Below are 18,660 nucleotides of genomic sequence, written 5' to 3' on the forward strand. Positions count from 1 at the left end.
AAACAAAAAGTCACAAATTACTGAGCAATAGCAACTGCGGTTTGTTTGGCGTATGGAGTGAGGTTGAGCAATCTTGTCTTTGACCAAAGTTAAATGCGAGCTCATATTGTTTACCGCCTTGAGAAACCAAGAAATTACGATGTTCCCCCATTCAATGCTGGCAAAATCACACGCCCCAAATTATAAAAATAAAAAAATTACACTAAGCACCTATTGCTGATGTCAGCTTTACAACCCTACAGATTAAATGGTGGAATGCTCAGCTTGTGGCACCACGTTCAGTCGGCCAAATATCTTCTTGCACTAAAACAAAAACTATATTTGCAACGAATCTGGTACTTCCTAATTGAAGGGTGTATGGTAAATCCATGCTGTTATTACCCACAGAGGGTTACCAAATGTTATATATGTTTTATGTAATTAACCGTTTTATTTATAACCACCACTGTTCCCAGAAACCCAGTAGTGAATTTTTAAGTAAATTTTGTGTTTTTTCCTTGTATTTTTACTCTTTACTTTCTAATTACTCTTATTTTTTCTCCTGTTGTGAATGTGATTGCTGCTGTTATGCCAAAATGTCCCCACTGAGGGGCAATAAAGGGATTTTATTATTATTATTTTTTTAAAACTGTATTTTTAAATTATAAAAAAGTTTAAATAATTTATTTAAAAAAAATAGCACATAGGGACTTTTAGATTTAGTTTACAATAACTATATGCTGGCACACTTTTGCATGCCATCATATTGTGGTTGTGCATAAAGAAAGTAACCAGTGCGTAATGACCTACAGTTCCAGCGATGATGGCATAGGACATTGTGTCATTATAGAAGAGGATAGTCTGTGGGTGCAAACACACGTTAAAGAAAAGCAGATTTTCTTTTAGCATGTTGTCACGGGGAAATGTGGATAACAGGTACACCAGATAGACAGCATAGGATAACAGTCTAGGCCTAGAAGCTAGTGAGGGAGAGATGGTTACCTCCTAGCATTCCCTGAGTCTCTCCCTGACTCCTGACAGTATGTGCAAGCCCTGATGGTGGACGAACACATACACTCGTACCTAGACCCTGCTAATACTGTAGCAAACCCTAGATTAGGGAACGGGGAATGAGACTGCTGGTACCTTCCACAGTGAAGGGGCCAGCGTCTCCCTGAGACCTAGACTGACACAAACACAGAGAAAAAGCGGAACTTAGCTTGGGAAGAGTGAGGAACAAGGGCTCCACAAACAACCAGCAGGAACTCCAGAAGGAAATATCTACCGCATGGTGAGAAGCCAGAGGCAGACTGAAATAGAGCCTCTAACCAGCAAACCTGGGGAGAGGTGGGATCCCACCCACAACAACAAACTGAAAGGAAACACCTAGAACCTGTCAGATAGACTCACGTGCAGCAAGTCTATCTGATCTCCTCCGATCTCTCACAGGGCCGGCAGTGACACATGTGAAACTCTGCAGCACTTCTGCAACATGTTCACATCCCATATGTCAGTGAAAATTGTGAGTAATGAGTGCAGCACTTAGATGTGGGACTGGTAAATGCATGGCCATAAGTGGCATAAATGGTATTCAATGGAAATTTTGTATGACAACTAGGTAAAGAACTGCCTAAACTAACATTCACAAGATTGTTTCACCTAACCTGAAATAGGTTAAGGCTGGCCAGGCAGGATAGAGTCTAAAAAACAAGTCTCAAAGGGTCAGGCAGGAGCAGTGTCTGAATACAGGCCAAGGTAGTCAGTCATCTAGTCAGGGCCGGTAGCCGGGTCAGGAGCGGGATATCCGAACAGGGATTATAGGTCAAAGAACAGGAACACAAGCCGGGGTCAGGTACACGGATAAATAGATAGAATTTCTCCCTCTTATTAGAACATGCACTTTCCTTATAAATATCAGGAAGGGAGCACACGCCGCCCCACGGGCAGACACTGTGGCCTCAGTTGGAGCAAGTGCATGTGTATCCCAGCATGGAGGAGCGGTGAACAGACAGCATGTATGGACGCTAACAGGGATACGGTGTCTGCTGGGAGAAGTAGTACGCTGGCTGGCACACACTGCTGCCACTGCATAAATATATCTGTCTTTGAATAGATGGAGTTAATTTTACAAATTCATTTTTAGAAGGATACACATTCTGCCAAATTCGTTTGCATTGGACGCCTAGAAATAGTACATTTATAAGGGATTTTCCAGTTTATACAAGTGTGCCGTGTACTAAGGAGTTAATCTACCATAGACTTCTCTGGGAGAGCAATCTATCCCATAGAAGTCTATTGCAGAGCGGCTGCAGTACACAGCCACAGCATCGTAGATGGAGTCTATCTAAGGGAATACTCATAACAGGAAACATCTTTAATAAAGGACAAGGTTGACCACATTTCGGTGGTATGTCCTGCAGAAGCTCAGGTTGTTTTTTTAAATATTTGTGCCATTAAAAAGAAAGCAGTTACGTGTCAGTACGAACTGAAGAAGTTCAATAATGAGGTCATTATGGCTCAAAAACTGTTGGCCCCTTGCCCTCACAAAGTGGTTGATAGCCGAGATGCCTGCCTCGTGGGGTATTGAGGAATACAGGGCCTCTACATCAATTGATGCAAGGAACCAGTTGTTCCTTCAGTTCGTACTGACACGTAACGGCTTTCTTTTTAATGGCACGTACTTCCACCAGCTCAGGGGCACTGCGATGGGCAGTTCTTGTGCGCCGTCGTACGCTAATCTGCTCCCGGGCTGGTGGGAAGAAACCATGGTATTTGGTGACCCCCCGATGACTGGCCTCACCGATGTAGTAATGTGGTCACGCTTCATTGACGACATTTTCGTCATCTGGAGAGGGCCAGAACGGTCATTTAAGGAATTCGTAGCTGGTCTCAACAACAACCAGATTAATTTGCGATTTACAACAGTCATTGAGAAGGATCGCCTGCCATTCTTAGACATCTTGATTCATAAAGGTTCATCTGGGCAAATTGAGACCTGCATTTATCGCAAACCGACATCTACTAATTCCTTGTTAAAGTGGGAGAGTAACCATGCAGGTCCCCTGAAGAGGGGTAATCCCACAGGGCAATATCTGCGTCTTAGACGCAATTGCTCTAATGACGCAGAATTCATCAATCAGGCAGGAGACCTACGCAGAAGGTTCCGCGAACGGGGCTATCCAGACAAGGTTCTGCGTATGGCCTTCCAGAAAGCTTTAGCCAAAGAACGTACGGACTTGCTCCATGCCACCAGCCACCCAGAGGGTGAGACTACTAACACCATGCGAGGGATTGGTACATTTGATACAGCAAGAAAGGAGAGAAAAGAGACAGGAGGCCGCGCCTCGTGTGTGTGGCTGTATTTTTGGTCTTTTTGCACTGTATACAAGAAGCGCTTACTGTATGTTGTTGTGTGGAGCCACAACAACTGTATGACGCCTATGCTGGTATTCTCCCGTCCAGCGTGCGGGGTCCTGTACTGCTGCCAAAGGTTCCCTTTTCTCTGCCCGGTTGTGGCAAGAGAAATAAGTATGAAAATAAAAAGGTAGTGGTTTTTTTAACCCTTTTTTCGGCGCTGAAAACAGGAGGCGAGTTCTCATAAAATATTTTTAAAAAAGTAGAGTAGCTATTTATTCTTTTGTCAACGCGTTTCAAGGGCGTACGGCCCTCTTCTTCAGGACAATAAAAGCATATGTTTGATCATATTAAAACATCGTCTTTTAAAAGGGGTATTTTGGCGCGCAGGCCAGTGGTTTGCTGGGCGGAGAACTGATGTGCATGACGTCATTCGTGACGTCACCTGGAGAAACGCCCATCGGTATCTGACTGTCACTAAGGGTATGGTGATCGCTATTATATAGCGGCTGGTTGCTGACTCTGTGGTATGCATGACTTTAGATTGGTATTGGTATGTGCTGGCCGTCTTTTCGTGTTAGGGTGGTATGCGGCATATTTTGGTACCCCAATCTGGTGGTTTGTGTATATTTTGGGCTGCTGCCAGCACTGTAAAGTAGGGGGGATAAGTAGCTTGGCAGCGCTCCAAATGCCCGCAGGTGTCAGGCTACGGTGGTGCTATGGTTTGCTGTGATGGCAGCATGGTGGGTAGGGGGGGGGGGGGGAGAGGGGGTCCGTCCTGAGTTGCTTATCAAAGGTGCTGCCGGACTATGTTAGCGCTATGCTTTTCTGTAAAGGGCGGGCTGTGGTTTGCTACTGGGTTTCGATGTTCATATGGGTAAGAAAATATTGCACTAAGAGGCAGCGAGGGAAGCGCATCACAGGTAGCCGTATTTTTGTGCGTGTGAATACAGCGGGGTCCCTGTGTTTATTTTCTTACGGTGGGAAGGTAAATCCTTTGGAATTGTTTTTTGGGATTTTGACCAGGTGAAATAGGAGTGCGGTGGTTGTTCTTAGTTAGGGATTGTATTTTTATATATTTTTAAAAAATGTTATGTTTGTATATATTAATATTAATTTGTTTTTTGTAGATTGCATTATTGCTAGGATTCCGGGCTGGCGCCGGCCGGCAGTGGCCATATCGTCCGCAGGTAGTATCGCTGTATTTATCGTTAGTTTTTTAGCAGAGAGCGCTGTCTCGGGAAGGCGAGTGTCATGACCCGGGTTGTATTCGAACCGGGATCTTCCTGGTCTCTTAAACCATAGCCTTACCTGTTGTGCTACAGAAGAGATCTAGACTTTGGGAATGTCCTTACTGTGTTCAACACTACATCATACTCTCTAGCTCCACCTGCTGCCAGCTGTGGACAATTCTCAATCTGGACAGCCTTTAAATAGGAAGTGAGGTCATCACTCAGTGCCCGTTTATTTGGATTTCTTCCCTGGGTGTTTTGACTTCAGTGATCTTCCTTGTATTGAACTCCTGCCTGATATCCCGACTATTCTACAGCCTGCTGATTTTGTACCTTGCCGCCAGATCGTGAATGACCTTAGCCTGCCTGACTCTTCTCCGGATTTTGATTCTGAACTATTCGCCTGACGACGCTTTGCCTGGATCTCAAGCACACTATTTCCACTTCGGACACTACCTTTTACAGGTACCTTACATAATAAACGGGCCACAATGGCAGTGGACCCTGCTGAGATTGTTAAGGCGATTACACGTCAGGGACAATTGATCGGAGCTCATGAACAGCAATCTTGCTTCCCTGGACGCCAAGTTAGATGAACTTTGCACCATGCTCAAATCTTGTTTGCCTGGTTCCTCTGCAACGGTTCAGACTCCGGATCCTACTCCTACTACGGTCCAACCCGCCTCTTCTGTACCACCAAAACTTCCCTTGCCTGACAAGTTTGGTGGTGATACTGAGGACTGCAGAGGCTTTTTAAATGTTTGCCGTTTGCATTTCCGCAACAACCCTGCAACTTTTAGCACTTCGTCTGCCAAAGTGACTTTTGTAATTTCCTTGTTAAAGGGGAAGGCCCTGGCCTGGGTCTCTCCTTATTTGGAACGCAACGATCCTGTACTCCAAGATGCTGAAAAATTTCTGGCCTCTCTCCAGATTGTATTTGACAAGCCAGGTAGAGTTTCTGCAGCTGAGTACTCCCTCTTGGACATACAACAAGACACCAGATCTGTGGCACAGTATGCTATTGAGTTCCGTACCCTTGCTGCTGAAACAAATTGGGACTCAAGGGCATTACGTGCAGCCTTCCGAAAAGGTCTTACGGATCGCATCAAGGACGAATTAGTCTATAAGGATCTCCCAGAAGACCTTGAGAAATTCATAGAGCTGTGTGTTCGTCTGGATGTCCGGTACCATGAAAGGTGCCAAGAGAGACTTAGAACCCGCAAGTTTCCTAGGCCAGCTTACCGTTTGGCCCCTAACTTCCAAGCACCACCTCAGCCAGAACCTGAAACCTCTGTTGAACCCCAGACACCTGCGGAACCCATGGAGGTGAGCCGTCTCCACCTAACTGAGTCAGAGAAACAAAGGAGGCGTTCATTGGGCCTGTGCCTGTACTGCGGACTTAAAGGACATTTAGTATCTGTCTGCCCCTCCCGTCCAGTAAAAGGCAGGGTCTAACCAGTGTTGGAGGAGCTGGCTTAGACCTTACAGGTAAATCCTCCAAGACCAAGATTACTGTTCCGGCTACTATCCATTTATCTTCTAAGCTTGTTTTCTGTGAGGCTTTTGTGGATTCCGGAGCGGCGGGTATATTCTTGGACTACACTTTTGCAAGAAAGAACAACATCCCGTTTGTTCCTAAGTCTAGACCCCTGAACATTACCACCCTGAATGGACAGCCCTTGGGAGATGGTATTGTGAAATTCGAGACTACGACAATCACCCTGCAGGTAGGCCTCCTCCACAAAGAGGAAGTTGTCTTGTCTCTTATTGATTCTCCGCTTCTGCCTATCATCCTTGGTTACCCATGGTTACAACTTCACAACCCCTCTTTTGATTGGGAAAATGGAGAACTAACCTCCTGGGGATCGTCCTGTCGCCTTCGCTGTTTGTCTCAACCCAAAAGACTTTCTGCTTGCATGTTGGCTCCTGTGACTATCCCACCTACCTTGCCTCGTGAATACCATGACTTTGCAGACGTATTTTGCAAACAAAAGGCAGAGGTGTTACCCCCACATCGTCCTTTTGACTGTACAATTAAATTGATTCCCGGAGCACCTCTTCCCAAAGGAAAGACCTACCCCCTGTCTCTGCCCGAACAAAACTCTATGGAGGAATACGTAAGAGACAACTTGGAAAGAGGTTTTATCCGACCCTCTTCTTCTCCAGTAGGAGCAGGTTTCTTCTTCGTTGAAAAGAAAGATGGGGGCCTTCGACCATGCATAGACTATCGGGGGTTAAATCAAATCACCGTAAAGGACTCCTACCCTTTGCCACTCATTCTTGAACTATTTGATCTACTTAAGGGGGCTGTTATATTCTCCAAGCTAGACCTACGAGGGGCTTATAACCTGATTCGAATTAATGAGGGGGACGAGTGGAAGACAGCATTCAACACTCGTAATGGACACTTTGAATATTTGGTCATGCCATTTGGCTTGTGTAACGCACCTGCTGTCTTTCAACGTTTCATGAATGAAATTTTTCATGATTTCAGCAACCGTTTTGTGATCATCTACTTGGACGACATTTTAATCTTTTCCAAGACTCTTCTAGAGCACATCTCGCATGTGAAACAGGTATTACAACGGCTTAGAGAAAACCATCTTTATGCAAAAATCGAGAAGTGCAGTTTCCATCAAAGCTGTATTCCTTTCCTTGGGTACATCATAAGTGCTGACGGTTTCCAAATGGACCCTCAAAAACTTTCCGCTGTCTTGCAATGGCCCCAACCGACCACTTTAAGAGGACTCCAAAGCTTTTTAGGATTTGCAAATTACTACAGACGCTTCATTAAGAGTTTTGCCTCCATTGCGGCACCCCTTACTGCCATGACTAAGAAGGGTACAAATTGCAAGGCGTGGTCTTCAGAAGCAAAATCAGCTTTCCAGCGATTAAAGGACATGTTCAGTAAAGCTCCAATTCTTCTGCATCCAAATCCTGACCTCCAGTACACTGTTGAGGTTGATGCCTCTGAGGTTGGAGCAGGTGCCGTACTCTCCCAGAGACAGCCAAAGTCTGGTAGAATCCATCCAGTAGCTTTTTTCTCTAGAAAGTTTTCTCCGGCAGAGATGAATTATGATGTTGGGAATCGAGAACTACTGGCCATCAAATTGGCATTGTCTGAATGGCGACATCTTCTGGAAGGGGCTTCCAAACCTTTTACTATCCTCACTGACCATAAAAACCTACTGTATCTTCAGACTGCTAGACGTCTGAACTCACGTCAGGCTCGATGGGCTCTGTTTTTCTCCCGTTTTAATTTTGTCCTTTCTTACGTTCCAGGACATAGAAACAAAAAAGCCGATGCTCTTTCCAGACAGTTCGCTTCCTCTGAAGAAGATCAACCAGCCGAGCAGTATATAATCCCACCTCACAAAATTGTCGCACAGATCTCTACGGCCCTTTCCCAACAACTACAAGAAACCCAGAATCGTGTTCCCCAGGGCTTGAAGATACCACCAGGTCGCCTGTACGTAGCCCCTAGTCTCAGAAAACCTATACTCCTCTGGGCACATGATGGCGTGTTATCCGGTCATCCTGGTGTCACCATCACTCTTAAGACCTTGCAGCGTCATGTCTGGTGGCCTCGTATGAAAAAGGATGTTACTGACTATGTGGCTGCCTGCCCAACTTGTGCTGCTAATAAAGTACCCCGCACATTACCTGCTGGACTGTTACATCCACTTCCGGCACCTCGCCAGCCTTGGACCCATTTGACCATGGACTTCATTGTAGACTTACCCAAGTCCGAGGGCATGACTGCTATATGGGTCACAGTGGATCGCTTTTCCAAAATGTCTCATTTTGTGCCGATTCCGGGATTACCTACAGCGAAAGCACTGTCCACTCTTTTCCTTTCCCATATTGTAAGACATCATGGCATACCTACCAATATCATCTCAGACCGCGGATCCCAGTTCGTTTCCCGATTCTGGAGAGCGTTCTGCAAGAAACTGGGAGTAACGCTCTCACTCTCTACCTCACATCACCCTCAAACTGATGGTCAAACCGAACGCATGAACCAGACCCTAGAAACCTACCTTCGACATTATGTCAATGCCTTACACTCCAACTGGTCTGAGTATTTGCCTTTAGCTGAGTTCGCCCTAAATTCCCGTTGGCACAGTGCTCTTCATACCACACCATTCTACGCAGCCCTAGGCTATCACCCTCAGACTTTTCCCCTACTCCAGCCTTCTTCTGGTGTACCAGCAGCAGATCAGCGGGTGAAAAATATTCTACTACATTGGAAGAAGATTCGTTTATTACTACGGAAGTCAGCAGGCAAGTACAGGTTTTTTTCCAACAGACGAAGACGCCATATACCTCCATATGTGGTGGGGGACAGAGTTTGGCTATCAACCAAGTATGTGAGACTGAAACAACCTTCTACCAAATTGGGCCCTCGATTCATCGGTCCTTACAGGATCATTGCTCGAGTTGGACCAGTTTCCTATCGCTTAAGATTACCTTCTTCTCTCCGGATACATCCCGTCTTCCACGTTTCACTCCTCAAAAAAGCTATTTTCAACCGCTACTCCAGATCACAACAACTACCTCCTCCTGTTCTTGTTGATGGACAAAATGAGTTTGAAGTCTCCAAGATTCTTGATTCCAGAAGACAGGGCCGTGGCCTTCGGTATCTGGTTCATTGGAAGGGGTATCCTGTCACAGACCGCTCCTGGGTTCCAGCCAAAGATCTGCATGCACCTTCTCTTATACGAGACTTCCATACCTCGTTTCCCACTAAGCCCCGCTAGGCCCCCGGAGGGGTCCATTGGGGAGGGGGCCCTGTCATGACCCGGGTTGTATTCGAACCGGGATCTTCCTGGTCTCTTAAACCATAGCCTTACCTGTTGTGCTACAGAAGAGATCTAGACTTTGGGAATGTCCTTACTGTGTTCAACACTACATCATACTCTCTAGCTCCACCTGCTGCCAGCTGTGGACAATTCTCAATCTGGACAGCCTTTAAATAGGAAGTGAGGTCATCACTCAGTGCCCGTTTATTTGGATTTCTTCCCTGGGTGTTTTGACTTCAGTGATCTTCCTTGTACTGAACTCCTGCCTGATATCCCGACTATTCTACAGCCTGCTGATTTTGTACCTTGCCGCCAGATCGTGAATGACCTTAGCCTGCCTGACTCTTCTCCGGATTTTGATTCTGAACTATTCGCCTGACGACGCTTTGCCTGGATCTCAAGCACACTATTTCCACTTCGGACACTACCTTTTACAGGTACCTTACAGCGAGGATGTTTGTATTTTGTCAATATGTTTTGATGTGGCAACATTTTATCAAACAGTGTTTATATATTTATAACTTGTAACGGGGGTTGAGTCCATTGTTAGTTGTATTTAGGTCGTGGGATGGAAGGATATCGGGAAAGGGAGGATAGAGGACAACTCTATATATTTTATTAGGAAATATATTTCATTGGGAGATGAATTTGAGGGCGTATGTTTATAGTATGGTTTCTGAGATTGCGTTGAGCCCATATTGTGCAAGGGTGTCCAGCTGGTAGATCCAGTACACTTCTCTCTTTTGTAGAGTATTAAAACTATTAAAGGGATTCTCTGGTATAAAATCGATTTGGGTGATGGTTAGGGGGTGTTGTTTTTCGATTGTTGATGCGCAGTGTCTAGAAAGGCTGTGTTTGAGGTATTGTCTGCGTATGTTGTATCTATGTTGGTTTACACGGTTATGTAGGGCCTGGGTTGTGCGTCCCACGTACTGGAGGCCACATTTACATTCGATTAGGTATATCACATAGCAGGTTTGACATGTCATGTGGTGTTTGATCATGAATGTGGATCCATTTTTATTTGAGGAAAAAAATGTGCGGTTGTGTGTAATAACCTTACAACATAGGCAGGTTTTTATTCCGCATTTAAAACTGCCTTTCTGGCCTATCTCTTTCTGCGTTTTTTTCGTGTTGTTTTGCTTTGCTGGGGGCTAGCATGTTTTTCATAGTGGGGGCTCTTCTGTGGATAATTCTTGGTTGTGATGACAGATATTTATCGAGAAAAGGATCTTGTTGTAAAATATGCCAGTGTTTGGCTAGAATTGAACGGATGGTTTTATTACATGTGTTATATTGGGTAATTAGGCTTAGGTGCATATCAGATTTTTGTTCATTCTTAGTTCCTTTTTCTAGGCAGCCAATACAAACGAATCAGAGGAAACTGCACAAAAAGGGAAGATTTTATCCTACAAGCAAAAATACAAAAAAGATTCAATGAAAAAGGGTACCCCAAAAAAACTAATAAAGGACGCATACGAAAAAAACACACAAATATCACAAAAAACCTGCCTAGAAAAAGGAACCAAGAATGAACAAAAATCTGATATGCACCGAAGCCCAATTACCCAATATAACATCTAATAAAACCATCCGTTCAATTTTAGCCAAACACTGGCATATTTTACAACAAGATCCTTATCTCGATAAATATCTGTCATCACAACCAAGAATTATTCACAGAAGAGCCCCTACTATGAAAAACATGCCCGCCCCCAGCAAACCAAAACAACACGAAAAAACCGCAGAAAGAGATAGGCCAGACCAGAAAGGCAGTTTTAAATGCGGAATAAAAACCTGCCTATGTTGTAAGGTTATTACACACAACCGCACATTTTTCCTCAAATAAAAATGGATCCACGTTCATGATCAACCACCACATGACATGTCAAACTTGCTATGTGATATACCTAATCGAGTGTAAATGTGGCCTCCAGTACGTGGGACGCACAACCCAGGCCCTACATAACCGTGTAAACCAACATAGATACAACATACGCAGACAATACCGCAAACACAGCCTTTCTAGACACTGCGCATCAACAATCGAAAAACAACAACACCCCCTAACCATCACCCCAATCGAGTTTATACCAGAGAATCCCTTTAATAGATTTAAAACTCTACAAAAGAGAGAAGTGTACTGGCTATACCAGCTGGACACCCTTGCACCATATGGGCTCAACGCAATCTCAGAAACCATACTATAAACATACGCCCTCAAATTCATCTCCCAATGAAATATATTTCCTAATAAAATATATAGAGTTGTCCTCTATCCTCCCTTTCCCGATATCCTTCCATCCCACGACCTAAATACAACTAACAATGGACCCAACCCCCGTTACAAGTTATAAATATATAAACACTGTTTGATAAAATGATATCGACAAAATACAAACATCCTCGCCTTCCCGAGACAGCGCTCTCTGCTAAAAAACTAACGATAAATACAGCGATACTACCTGCGGACGATATGGCCACTGCCGGCCGGCGTCAGCCCTAATAAATATTAATATATACAAACATAAATTTTTTTATAAATATATAAAAATACAATCCCTAACTAAGAACAACCACCGCACTCCTATTTCACCTGGTCAAAATCCCAAAAAACAATTCCAAAGGATTTACCTTCCCACCGTAAGAAAATAAACACAGGGACCCCGCTGTATTCACACGCACAAAAATACGGCTACCTGTGATGCGCTTCCCTCGCTGCCTCTTAGTGCAATATTTCCTTACCCATATGAACATCGAAACCCAGTAGCAAACCACAGCCCGCCCTTTACAGAAAAGCATAGCGCTAACATAGTCCGGCAGCACCTTTGATAAGCAACTCAGGACGGACCTCCTCTCTCTCCCCCCCCCCCCTACCCACCATGCTGCCATCACAGCAAACCATAGCACCACCGTAGCCTGACACCTGCGGGCATTTGGAGCGCTGCCAAGCTACTTATCCCCCCCTACTTTACAGTGCTGGCAGCAGCCCAAAATATACACAAACCACCAGATTGGGGTACCAAAATATGCCGCATACCACCCTAACACGAAAAGACGGCCAGCACATACCAATACCAATCTAAAGTCATGCATACCACAGAGTCAGCAACCAGCCGCTATATAATAGCGATCACCATACCCTTAGTGACAGTCAGATACCGATGGGCGTTTCTCCAGGTGACGTCACGAATGACGTCATGCACATCAGTTCTCCGCCCAGCAAACCACTGGCCTGCGCGCCAAAATACCCCTTTTAAAAGACGATGTTTTAATATGATCAAACATATGCTTTTATTGTCCTGAAGAAGAGGGCCTCTACTTTTTTTTAAAATATTTTATGAGAACTCGCCTCCTGTTTTCAGCGCCAAAAAAAGGGTTAAAAAAAAAAACACTACCTTTTATTTACATTTGATACAGAAGCGGGGCAAATCCGCAGTATCATCGCCAAACACTGGGATACCCTCCTTATGGACCCAGACTTGGGCGATGTCCTCAAACCCTACCCCTCCATCACGTATCGGAGGGGCAGGAATTTGAGAGACCGTTTGGTGCATAGCCACTTCGCCGGAGCATTCTGCCCCAAACCTGGCTGGGTGGCCCTGTGAAGGGCTGCTTTAGGTGCGGCAGTTGCAGTGTTTGTACAAACTGGCAAGTCATTCGCCAATCGTGATAACGGGTACAACCATCACATAAATGGCTTCATCGACTGCCGCACATCAGGATTGGTATACCGAATTACCTGTGATTGTGGTACCCAATACGTCGGTAAAACAAAAAGAGTTTCGCCGCCGTATTGGGGAACACTTAAATGATGTCCGGAATAAAAGGGACACATCAGTGGCAAGGCATGTGAACGAGTGCCACCAAGGTCTGAGAAGTGTCCTAAAATTCAAGGGCATTGGAGGTAATCACTAGACCCCCTAGGGGAGGGGACTGGGATAGACGTATCCTCCAGAGAGAAACCTGGTGGAGATATAAACTGAACACTCCCAGTCCCAACGGACTCAATGAACAATTTAGTTTCGGAAGCTTCATCTAACTGCTAAGTCCTCTAGGTTTGGGCTGTTTATTTAGCACAGTGTGGGGCCACTACCTCTACCCTGGATTATCCGTGGTCACCGGTTCCCATGCCTAGCAGCCGGTGAACTAAAAGTATCCTCTAGGCTTTACTGTATTTTATGTGCTGTTTTGTTGTTGTCCAATTTGGCGACATCCTCAGCATATGCATATATATATATACACACACACACACATACACTTGTGCTCCGCCGATTATATCTCCAGCCTCTTTATATCAGTGGCTTGTCGCCGCCTACAAGTGTTGCCTGCCTCTTTAAGCCTCCTCCAATGCCCGAGGGATGCGCACATTCCTGTTGGAGTAACTGTCCCTTTTTAGTGACGCGCCGCTTGGCCACACCTAACAAGGCATCACCAGCACGTCAGCATTAGCCACGCCCCCACACGCCCTCTCTGTCTAGGCTGGTGATGCAATCATTATGTCAGCAGATTCCACACCCCCGGGGGGCGGGGCCCACGCGCGTCAGGACGCACATTTAAATCGTGGACGGCAATACAAGCCGATTGCCGCCATACGCTACCCCTTACCTGCAGTTACTAGGACAGAGGGACCCCCATCATTAGGGAATAGGGCCTGTACCTCACCAGCGACACGCTGTTCAGTAGCCCTGACCAAGTCCCCCCTGTATCCTAGTTCCTTGCTGATAGACTGCATCCAGTAGCATGGGGACTGTTTGTTCATGACACCAGTCAATAAGGACATACTCCCTCCCATGCTAGCCCCTGATGAGTCTGGGGCTTTAACCTTTAGACGAAACGCGTAGGGATCTTGTCACTGTGTACCCCTAGTTAGGGTTGTCCAGGGAATCCTACACTCCTGTTTAGTTCCCTGACGTGCGGCCCCTGGCCAGGTCATAGGGCTCTATAGGCCTGGTAGGGTTTTCTAGGGACAGTCCGCCTTATCTGGGACCCTGTTCCATAGGTAACACTGTCTTCTGGGACTGCGCCACCATACCCAGATGACAGTCACCCACTGGTAAGACTGTTCCCGTTTATATATATATATATTTTTCTGTGGAACGTATACCTGATTTGGAGTATAGTGTTACCTTTTTCACATGGGTTTTACCATATTAATGTGGCCTCCTATTGTGATTATGTACATTGGTGTTTGTGACACGTTTGTGGTGTGCACACTTTTTTGATATTATGTGTTATGTCCGTCTTTTTTAAACTGTATATCTAATAAACGTTAAGTCTTAGATTACGCTACCTCCTCCTCCTATATATTTCAGTACCGTGGTAGCTGGCGAGCGTTATTCATTTACTCTCGCCGGTTGGGCAACTTTACTTATTTACCTCTCCTACATGACACCTTCTCAGTATGTAATAGATGGAGAAGGTCCTTCTGGAGCCCGGAAAATAACTATAAAGACTTTATTATGCACCGTTCACCTGTATTAATTTAGTCGATGCTACAAAGTGAAACTAATACAAATAATAAGGTCACCGGAGCTTTACCAGAATGGTTCTTGTGGAGAGAATGGGATTTAGCCAATTCACTGGGAAGCTAAATACTATGACTGATCAGGTCCAGGACAAAAAGGGGAATAAATGGTCCCTGCAGATTATAGGAAACAGACGGCTGCTATAGAGCTGACCATTCTCCATTATTAGTGAGGACCAGGTCCTTCTGAGTCATGGGAAATAGCCAATTCATTGGGACATGGCTAAATACTGTATCTATGCAGGACCTCACCACTAGGGGGCAAAAAGGTCCGGGGAGGACCTGACCACTAGGGGGCAAAAAGGTCCGGGGAGGACCTGTCCACTAGGGGGCAAAAAAGGTCCTTACCCGTTATGGGAAATAGGCAGCTACTGTGGAGCCGGCTATTTCCCATTACTAAGGAGGACCAGGTCCTTTGAGTCGTGGGATTTAGTCAAAACCGATTTACATGGGGCTGTATGTGAGAGAAGACTCTGCAGCGGAGGTTGTGCTGCTCTGTGTCCCCCCTGTAACTGGAGATAATGGATCAGAACCAGTTACAGGTTAAATCATAAATTTAAAAAATTCACTGGTAAAAATCCCCCAGATGTCTAGTAAGTGTAAAATAGGGGAAAAAAAAAAAATATATATTTTCAAGTGTAAAAATCCTCCTTCCCTGATAAAGAAAAAGATGATAATTACTGTTACCGGTAATTGGATTTTCCGTATAGCCTGCACACCGGCACTTCAGCAGGAGGGTACCCCGCCCCAGGGACAGGAAACGACGTACAAAGCAGAAGTTTAAATGCCTCCTCCCCATTACCTTCTCCAGTAAGTACCAAAGGAACCAGGATGATGCTGAAGAAGTAACCTTCTATTTGTAGGGAGATATGAATCAAGTTATACTAGACAAAAGAATACAAGCAAACAATGGGTGGGAAAAAACCAGTGCCGTTGTGGAGGCTATACGGGAAATCCAATTACCGGTAAGAGTAATTATCTTTTACGTACCCCTCCCACAACGAGCACTTCAGCAGGAGGAATAACAAAGGAACCATTAGGGGGGACTGCCGCTGACAGGACTTTTCGTCCGAACGACAAATCCAAATTGGACTGAATGTCCTTCTTACCAAAGGTATTATCAAAATTCCATTGCCAACAGATTTCCTTACCCACCTTCTGCGCACGGGCAAAATCTTCAAAAGAAAGACGTTTCCACCATCTGGATGTACGCAGATGCATACTTGTCTACCTCGAAGCCACAAAAGGACTGCGAAAATCCGACCGTCTTCTGGTCCAGTATGCAGGCCAAAATACACAGTGCGCTGGTGTGGACGCACTGGGAGATGGCTCCGTGTTTCATGGTGCCTTCACGCCCGCGGGGTTGGATCACAGGTGTTCGCAACCCAGGTAATTCCTTCCACTTATGTCTCTAGTATATATACCCCGCTATCTTATATTCCGATACCGCCTGATGAAGCTGCTGAGGTGAAACGCACGCCGAGGTCCTGCACTTAGGGTCACTTATCCTTCTGGGTTATTGTCATGTCTTCAGGTACGTCCTGTGCTAGGTGTAGTTAGACACCATTACACATCTTGCTATATATCAATCCATATCAGGCCTAGGTTACCTTTTAGGCTGTAAACATATGTGTCTCACGGACATCCGGGGAACTCCCTGATATTGTTGCATCACGCTGTACAGTCCCCCATTGGGGCGTTTATCATTTACCATCAGTGATACATATATTGGGTGCCTGTAAGTCACAGTACCTGACCTGGTACCCATTAAGTGCTTATCAGCCTTGTGGGGATACACGACAGTCCAGCTGTATATTTTGCCCTTCGCTTCTCTAACTTTTTTCCATCTTGCCTTTTTCTACATATTTTAATATACAATAAAATTGACATTATTTTGGATATATTATCTCCACTGGCTTTTTTTGCTACGACATACAGTATGATGTCAGAAACAGCTCTGAGTTTATTCTTGACCATACGGGCCTTTTATCAATCCATCCAAGAACAGCTGCAGCTCATTACAATAGTGCCGACTAGGAACAGTTCCTTCTACAGACAGAAGGTCAATGTAAATATATTCACCCTCTAGTATGATGTCACCCAACCTCCTGTCCTTCATACAGATCATATAGCTTATTCTATTTAACCCTTCAGCCGTATAGGTGGCAGCTATGCTAGGCCTCAACATAGCGGTATTGGAATCCCAAGATTTTGTAAGTACAGATTTGCATTTTTTTTATCCATAGCATCTTTTAATAAGCAGACATCTTCAAAAAGGAAAGGCTGCCTTTTTGGAGATTCGCGCAACAGGGGCGTCAACCTTTGGTGTTTTATCCCAAAGAGCCGAATCTTCCTCGCTAAAGGGATATTTCCTTTTAAATTTTTTTGAAGTACCGGCCCTTTTTTCTGGGTCCTTCCACTTGTCCTGTATAAGCTTTCGGATTCTGTCATGGATGGGGAACACTCTCCTCTTCCTATCACCCAGCCCTTTGAAGATCTGATCCTGAACCGACTGACCGTCTAGATTCCTCAATATTCAGAGTTAATCTTATAGCCTTGAAGAGACACTCAGTGTCTTCTAATGAGCATAACGGACCGCTGACTTCCTCATCAGAGGAGGCTCCCGAGTCAGACGAATCATTAAAATCGCCATCCTCCATATCCCATTCTATCCGGGGTTCCGTGACCATTTTAGAAGTGAAAGGTTTTTGGGGAAATGACAAAATTTTTGCTTTCACTGCTGAACTCACTTCTTCTCTTATAATTGATCGTAAATTTTCCACTAGAGAAGGGGAATCTTCAGCCATTATTTTGTCAGTACACTTTTGGCAGATAGCAAAAAAACCTATGTCCTGGCAGATACTTTTTGCAAATAGCACATTTTTTCTTCTGTGCAGATTCCCCACTCCTTCCGGTTTCTCTATTCTGCAAGTACAAAAAGAGAGCAGGGGCTCTTCTTTAGTGCAGGGGAAGGAGTGGGGTAGCAGTCACCAGGATTACACAACAAAAATATATAAACTACTCCAGAGGAGGAGGCTTACCAGACTGGGGGCCTTAGGGGCATCAGAAGGCTTCTCCTGCTACAGAGACATGATGAGGCATCCACTCTGCTCTGCTGGAGACACTCTGCGGCATTTTTGCAGCTTCCCGCCGCCAAATTTGAATCACTTTCTGGTCACATGACTTGCCGGCGCGTCATGGGGTCCGGCCGAGGTCACATGACCGGACCTCGTGAGATCTCGGCCCAGAGATCCCACGCGCCTTCTGGCCATGCAACTGGCTTCCCCTGAGCCCGTGCACCGTCCGGGGGCTGCCTGAACTCAGGACTTACGGCTCCCACCGCATGCTTGTGGCGTATCTAGCTCCCAGCGCCGCCGTCGCTCTGCCACAGCCCTCCTCACAAGCAGGGAATACTCACCGCAGGCTGGGCGCATGGAACTTCGGCAGGAGGGAGCCTGCCAGCTTTCCACTCATCCCAAGGGACAGGAAACGACTGGAGAAGGTAATAGGGAGGAGGCATTTAAACTTTTGCTTTCTACGTCGTTTCCTGTCCCTAGGGGCGGGGTACCCTCTTGCTGAAGTGCCCTTGTGGGAGGCGTACGGAAAATAACAGATATATTAGGTTTCGCCACGTCCCCAACGACCGGGGATAGAAAAATATTACACGATCTACAGGAAGCAAGAACATTTAGACAACACGTCCACCGTCACAGGACCACAGCCATGTGCTGGTGGAGGTTTTCTTGCAGTCTGTTTGGAGGGTAGC

This window comes from Bufo gargarizans, chromosome 3 (assembly GCF_014858855.1).
Source record: "Bufo gargarizans isolate SCDJY-AF-19 chromosome 3, ASM1485885v1, whole genome shotgun sequence".
Classification (NCBI taxonomy): domain Eukaryota; kingdom Metazoa; phylum Chordata; class Amphibia; order Anura; family Bufonidae; genus Bufo; species Bufo gargarizans.